The 8162-nt window shown below is 37.0% G+C and overlaps 1 long non-coding RNA gene across 1 annotated transcript; it reads left to right on the top strand.

The window, feature by feature from the left end:
• The first annotated feature begins 279 nt into the window (after positions 1-279).
• LOC149098037 (uncharacterized) lies at positions 280-5206 on the top strand. Its single transcript, XR_016203689.1, has 2 exons — positions 280-821; positions 5038-5206. It is a non-coding gene; the product is annotated as an uncharacterized LOC149098037 (long non-coding RNA).
• The last annotated feature ends 2956 nt before the right edge of the window (positions 5207-8162 follow it).

The following is an 8162-nucleotide window of genomic DNA, read 5'->3' as shown; positions in this document are numbered from 1 at the left end:
AAACCGTGTGCTCAAAAAAATAAGTAACTTGTTCAGGCTGTTTAACGATATAAAAAAGAAACGAAACGAGATTATGAGATTTTTACGAAAAGCTTTCCTACCCGAAGTAAACGTCAGCTGCCAACTACAGTGTTATTAATTGTCATTGCGGTTGCGAACAGGCAAGATGAAATATAACTCGTTTACCGTATTCAGTTCACATAACCGCGAAAACAACCCCACTTTCTGAAAGACAATTCGCTGCTTTTCCTTGTTCTAATTTTGGGTCGCGGGGCAGAAGACTCCTGAAATTTTCGTATAGGTATCATCCAACAAAAAATGACGTCACATCCGGTTTAAACTGCGCTTAGCGGCTCGCTTCACAAAGCGAGAAAATGGCGTTTCGATTACTCATGATTTCCCTCTATTTGTAAACCATCAGTTTCGTTTCATTTTATATTGAGTATGGAAGGATGTTGCAGACACATTACTTCGACTTTTGAAGCAAAAATTTCGGGAAAAGAGAAAAGTTTATTATTGTTTTGAAGCAAAATAACGGAGAGCCTTCCGTCATCTTCGGGCGAATTTTACACATTTGCAAAACTGGTGTTGTTCCGACTTTTGGTTCTTGTTGTTCGTGATTTAGTGATAACAATAAGTGCAATAGCCTATAATGTTAACAACAACCTGGATGAAGTATTGCTGGCCTTAGTTTGCACTGTGTACTACGGGAACATAATTAACAGAAGCCGTTTAGCTCCGAAAGTCGCTGTCACCAGAGCTTTTGTTGCTCTTAGCTCACGTGTATTGGTAGAAGAGACAAGCTGGATCGCATGCTGAAGGTCAGTATCCCACATTCCTACATCTCTCGTTGAAGATTGTTGTTTTCAGTAAGATACAGTACATATGTATCGGTAGTTTGGGGTCATCAGTCTCTTTCTCTTTGGTGAGTGCTTTTAAAACGCCCAGTAAAAACTTGATTCACGGCATGGAAACTTATGCCTCGCTGGATCGAAATTCGAGCAAGATTTTTAAGTTCTAGTCCTCTTTAAAAGTAATTAAATCAATTATTCAAATCCAAGCCATCAGAGGGAATCTGCCATTGAAGCTGCCCTAAGTTAAGGTCCTGTTTATGGACCTTCCCCTTTGAAAATCGTGGGGGTGTTCTTTGAGGCAACACAGGTCCCATTTGTATGGTCCCGGTTACCCGGGATAACCCTCCCCCTGAGGCAACTTTATCAAGTGCTTGTATGAGAAAATGTAGCACATGTAGGCCGAGTAAAAGTTGACCCTGCATGGTTATTCGTAACTCTTATTGAATAATCAAATGTGCAACTATCCCTCTTTGTTTAAGTTTCCCTCACTCATTTGATCAGAGTGGGTTTTGCTGAGTTAATTTTCTCTTCTTTGATACAAATTGCTGCTTTAAATCTTAAATCTAGGCATTACGTGACACTCGCCATGCCGAGAGTCGTTCCAGTTAGGCAAGCCAAAGTGTTTATGTATACTCAAAGAAAAGTTGTTGGTTACTTTAGCTGCCAAGGCGAGTCAACTTGCCCACCTGAATTGTCTCACCCCCAAGTCTGGTTCGTCATCCTTGTGTAAACGGTTGGTTGAATTTTGCAAAGAAATAAGTGAAAAGTTAGCTCCACCAGGGTAACTCAGGGAAAGGGTTGTCTCTGGTACACAAGAGCCATTCTATTTTATTTCCATTTTCCCTCTTCCTCTTCCAACTGATTATGCGAAATATACTGTCCAAACTCTTTATGGGTACTGGTGTTTGAGAGTGTCATCTTTATCACTACTGTGGAATGTACCTCACCATAGAGCCACCCCCGTTAACACAGCCACCTAGTTATTATGGCCACTCTATTCTGGCTCAAACAAAAGCTCAGTCGGTCATTTTCTTATTTATTAATTATACAGTCAGATTTTTGTGACCTGTTGGTGACCAGATTAACAGAATTCTGGCACATTGTAGGAGTAATTTATATACAATTTACAGCAAGCAACAGGCATCATTTTGTTAGTGAAGTCCCATACATATATGTAACTCTTGATTATTTTGAGATTTTATCTTTATTATGTTATCAAGGCAATAATAGTTTGATTCCTGCCCCAGCGGTAGGGGGGGGGGGGGGGGAGGAACTCTCCTCCATGTGCTATATACAGCTGTGCAGCCCCAAAGGGTATGGTTATTCAGCCGTTTTGGTCAGAAATACTCTAGGGTAAGGCTTTTGCCCTCTAGTCTTTAATTTGTTATGTTTTTTAGAATAAGCTACCTCAATTTTCATCATTATTGATAAGACCATCAACAAAAGTCCTTCAAAACTTATGTTTAGGGCAACTGTAGCAGTTGCAACAGTCATAAATGGGGTAGGGAAAATCACAGATTTTGGTCATAAATAGGTTAAGAGTTTAACTTTTGTGAAGAGGGCTGCACTGACCCCCACCCAATTTTTCTGGGATGTACAAAACACATTTTCTTAGCAGTTACTACAGTCTTGCTTTAGTAAATCAAAATAGTACTTGCTGCCAGGTACTTTATAAAAGTATAACCCCTCCAGAAGCCTTCACAAAGTACATGTAATATCTGGTGCTAACAATTTTTTTTGGCGGCTGATTAAAATTTGGTATTAAATTGTACTGAACTGGTGCAGATTTAATATACATTATATTTTGTCAAACTTAGTTCACTTATTTTAAGACTACTCAGCAGCAACTAGTACCTCTTGTATGACCATGCAGTAACAGTATATTCCAAACAAAAAAAAGGTACATGTATATGTATTACTATCCTGCCTGGAAGAGTGTGTAGAGAGAGCACACAGTGCAGTGCCCTACTGTATGTCTTTTGTTAGGCATAATAATCTTAAATTTAGAAGACTCATATTGATCGTAGAATTCACAAAAAAGTTGATTTCTTGACAACTCTCCTTTAGCTGTGTCACTTCATAATAAATTAGCAGTTTGGTATGTTGTAGCATAGAACTTTAATTAATTAAGTTATCACACCGGTATCACAGAGGTCATGGGTTAGAATCCAGTTCACACCTAATTTTTTTTTCAGGCTATAATTTCACCTTTGCTTAAGTTGTGTATAGTATATTGCAATGATCAATCCTGTCTTTATAAGTTGATCAATGTATATATGTCCCACTGACTTATACTTCAACATTTTATCTTAAAGTTTGTTTATTTGTTTTATTGTGTGGTTCTAGAAAATGTCCATACCCACCCCAAGGAGATTATTGGAAATTCCAGGGATGGGGAGGGTCTCAAAAGCCAAACTTTTTAAAGAAAAGTATTAATAAAAATTGGAATTTCCATAGGGATGGGATGGGGAGATCTCTGTTTAATAAGTACATAAATAATATGTACAGACCCATTATCTGATGTGAAGACTGTGCAATATGTCCTGGCCAATGAGTTGCCAAGGTGTAGCTTCCTTGTTATCAATTTCAAGTACCAAATTAAAGAAGATCAGCATGTTAGATGGGAGAGGGGAATTTTTCAAAATATCATAAACTAAAAATATATATATTTTCCAAACTCAATCATGTTAGTAGTGTTAGTGGCTATTTATTTATTTATTTATTTATTAACGAATACCTGTGAAGAGATAGTCATACATTCTTGCAAATATTCTGGAAGTCTCCCACATACCATTTAGATCATCCAGTCCCCCAGGAAAGTTATGAAATTTATTGTCCAAGTAAACTACTGAACCATGGGCTCCAGTTGGGACAGTGCTATTATGATGCAATTTGCAGATGTGCTACATAATATGAGCTTAACAGTTTTGTTGCCATGGCAACAGACTGCATTTCAGACCTTCCCTGATATTCTAGGCTTTTCTGGCCACCTCATGGCCTTGATTAATGCTTTTCAAGCTGAAAATCACTGCATTATTGAAATTGGTTTAGAGCGGACTGGAAAAGATTGAGTTGCCAATTGGGAACATATTTTTATAGCCATATTAGTGTGTTGCCTGTAGAACTATAAGGCTATCAAGTTTCAATGATCTCTGCTGTATATATGGTCTGCACTTGATGTAATATTGGGTTTGGTGTATGACATCATCAGTCCTCTCATTTGCATATATTTTACACATTTTAAACTTAAATATCTCCAGAATTAATGCAAATATTTGTTAAGGTAAACAGCATTAAATTTTTGTAATCTATAGTGGAATTCTATTTGATACTCCTAAAAATTCTGAATCAAGGGGTAAACATTTGATGATAGTAGCATGCCAAATCATTGAGTTGAATTTATGCTGCTGACATTTACATGTACTGTAAGGTGTTGAAGAGAATTTTGCAGGGGAATTTGGTGTGTTTATTGAATTGCCAGAGGTTGGTTGGCTGGTTTTGTTATTGCTTTGTCATTATCTTCCATGTATTTTTTTTTAAAGCAGAGTGGTTGGTGGCAAAAGCAAAACTGGCAATATTCTCACTTACCCGTGTTTCTAAAGTCATGTTTTTAGGTTTTTGTGGTCAATCTATTAGTAGCTGCACTATCTTAAATTACAATAGAAAAGATGTGATGTTAATTATGTAAGTTATACTTTGGTATCGTTCATACCAAAATTATAGTATTTTCTGCTTCAATGTTTGCCTTTGCATTAATTTGATTAAACTACTGTAATTTATTTTTTAATGGAATTTAATTCTGTCAAAAGGGAGGTGGGAATCTGAGAACAATAGTGAACTAGACCAACAAATATACAGAAATCTACCACCATTACTTTCATGGCTGAGTGGAGATGAATCTAAGTCAGACCAAAATTAGAAAAAAAATTACTGATTTATTGGAGGGTTGAAATGGGATCCTGGCTATGGGAGAGTAGGAATTGGGGCTGAGGGGGGTGGGTGGTGTGCTTGTGAATTTAAGAACCTCTCTGAAAGTGAAAACAAACTGTAGGTTTGAAAAGTTTAAAGCGGAGTTAAAAATTATACTTTAATATATCTTGTTTATTAAGGTGGTAATGAGCATAATACCCACTTAGGGTGAGTCATTGAAACAATGACATAATTTATGTTTGTCTTTTCTTAGGTGGTTACCTCCTGGCATATACACCCCACACAGGCATACAATGTTATGATTAGATGATGCAACCTGCTTTCCCATGTTTAACATACACGTAAGAGTATTGATCAGTGGACCAGTGTACAAGTGTGATTTCTCTACTGATAATGAGAATTATAATAAAGATACAAAGCCACTCTGGTGTGATTTATTTAATTATTCCTTAACGGTAAAGTGAACCAGTTAAACCAAAGGTTGCACTCTGTAAGATCAGGTGTACAAAAATTAAATAGAAAATTTCACTACATCAATTTTATTAATTAAGAATACTTCTTTGCAAAATATAGTTGGTATTTTGTTGTACTGGTAAGAATATAATTTGGAAATTTTTTATGGGAAATGTTTCCATTTAAAAATGTAGCTCAGATGCCACAACTATAGTTCTCCTTTCTGTGGTGGTTTCTTTTGTGGTAAATTGCGAAAACAAATTATGTTGACCTACATGTAAGTTAAAAAAATATACAAGTAGTAGCTCTTCTGAAAAAAAAAAGTTAATTTGTTGTTGTTTCTTCCTGTTCATTTTTTCCTTGAACATTTTTATTTTCCTAATAAGTAGGGGGGGGGTGGGGGGGGGGGACCTTTTCAGAATTTCCCTACAAAGATCACAAGGTACAAGGGAAGAAGCAAAAATAGAATTTTAAGTGTTAAAACATATGTTTTCATCATCAGTTTGGGCCTCTCTGTGAAGCTGCATAGTATACTTGAGGATCATGTTATACCCATTTTAATTCAAAATACAAATGGAAACTTGCATTGACAATCACTTAATCTCTTGGCACTGTTTTGTTTTTTAATAGTTGCCTTTTTTCACAAAACAGTAATTTGAACATCTTTGTTTCACAAGCTGGGAGGGGGGGGGAGGGGTATTCTACAAAGTTTTAAATGGAAAGGCCTTATCTCAAGGTCCATTACCCCTTACCCTTTTGTATACATTTGTACCATTTTGATAGAAATGGCACCTCTTTTGTCGACCTTACATTGCAAAAAGGTAAATGTACCCCTTTAACAAACCTATTTAAGAATACTGCATCCCTTTTCTATTCCCTTGGGAAGAAGTTAATAAATAATATTATAGAATCTCTTCATTCTGGCTGAGGAGAGTAAATGAGAGCTTTTCAACAACATTTTAGAACCAGAAGAATGGAATCCCTAAATGACAGATTTTCCTACCCTTTCATACACCTCAACTTGTGAAATCCCTATCATTAAGTTTATACCTGAAGCCTGAAAAAGGTACTCATCGTGAGCTGAGCCTCCCCATATAGGTCATTACAGAGAGCCTTCCCACATACACAAGTCAGGAACTCTTGACAAGTACTGTAAGTAGATGCTGGCTTTAAGACTGGTCTGAGCCAGCTTCTTCAGTTTTTTAGCACAAACTTGTTGTTCTCTGTCAATTTCTAGTACAAAACCTTTTCTTTGCTGATCTGGTCCAAGTTCACAGACACTAGCATCACTCTCACGACACTGACTCTATCACTGTCACTCACAGTCTGATTCTTCAGTTTCACTGCACCATGCTTCATCATCACCCATCATTGTTAGACATGAGTTCATTAGCTTGTAAAATTCACCAGCCTGGCAGTGTCACTGTTGCTATTGCCTGTTCCCAGACTTCCTTTTATGGCTAGGTGTAGGGGCATGAAATTTCACTACTGTTTACGAACAATTTGTTTAGATGGCATATTGAAAGTGATGAATTACTGAAAATTGTCAGTATTGCTAGTGTTCTCTCGTTTCCTTAGGGATTGAAATATCTTGACGTAAGATTACAAAGAGAAAGCACACTGAAATATAATGCACAATTTTTTAGTAACCTTTCAAAATGGGTTGCCAATATGACAGGGATTAATAGATGAGGAACTTGGTCTGCAAACAGGGCAAATGAGAGGGTTTGAAGAAATTAAAGGTGCATGCTTGACCTCAGTTGGGGGGGGGGGGGGTATTGGAACTTAGCGCTGCTGACGTCAAACACTGTTGAAACGGAAAAATAAATTTGATTATAAAGGAGAAAAAAACACGACATGTCCAAATTACTTCATCGCCGTTTTCCTCTTGCTTTTTTTTAAGGGGTTCACGGCCTGCCTGTAACGAAGCGTTTATCAATTAAGGGATTGCTTAGGGAAAACATATCTTGTTTAAGGTTCTTAACCAATCGTAACATATTTTATGGCATCAGTTTGAGTCATGAGCAAACACACGAGTTTGTGTTAGTGTCGATCGGCAAGAAAGTTCTGCAAAGCGCGTTATGTGTGTGGGTCTATTCTTGCAGTGATACGATTAACAGCATTTAAGTACTCTCGAGTGTTTGGCAACAGTAAATTTTAAAAAAGGCGCTTCTGTTAATAAGGTTCCCCCATGTCTAGAAACCTGTCATTGTGCATTTTTCTTAGTGTAATGCCTACCTAAGAGAATAGGATATTTTAATTGAGTGCAACTTACCTAGAATTCATTATTTCCACACAAACGATGACTCCTGTGGAATTCAGCGAGGAAGAAATGGCGACATTTCGTAAAAAACACGCCTTCAAAACAGCGTGATTTTGAATAAATAATTACCCTGTCCTTCAAACAAACTGATATGACGAGGAAGAAGACAAAATTTTGTCTATCGTGGCCAAATAAAACGTTAAAAATATCCGGCCGATTGCAAAATATTACCATTTTACTTACTGAGAGAACGATCATGCCATGTTCAAATTTGATTTTGCCGTTCAGCGCTCTTTTTTACCGGATGTGACGTCATTTTTTGTTGGATGATTCAGATACACAAAAAGTGCCAGGCGTCGCAGAGTGTTCTCCCCCGCCCCTGGGTCGACTAGGTAACTTGTTTTCGAACGTTTTCGAGATGCATCGAGAACAAGTCCCACATTTGAAAGTTTGTGTTTGATAGTCACTAACACTGGTTTTTGTCATGATACTAGGATCTGTCATTTCTCACCAATCACAACGCTGTTTAAAAACAAGTGACTGTTGTTGGAAATTCTTGATGGAAAAACTCGAAATTTGCATGCGCTTAATATAAAATTACCTAAAAGAGAACGTTTTTCATTAAGTTTCGTAGTTGGTGCTATTTTAATTGGAATGGTTAT

This window comes from Orbicella faveolata, unplaced genomic scaffold (genome assembly GCF_042242905.1).
Source record: "Orbicella faveolata isolate gen_17 unplaced genomic scaffold, um_ofav_v1 contig_46, whole genome shotgun sequence".
Lineage (NCBI taxonomy): Eukaryota > Metazoa > Cnidaria > Anthozoa > Scleractinia > Merulinidae > Orbicella > Orbicella faveolata.
The sequence above is the reverse complement of the archived record's forward strand: the minus strand, read 5'-3'. Positions and strand labels throughout refer to the sequence as shown.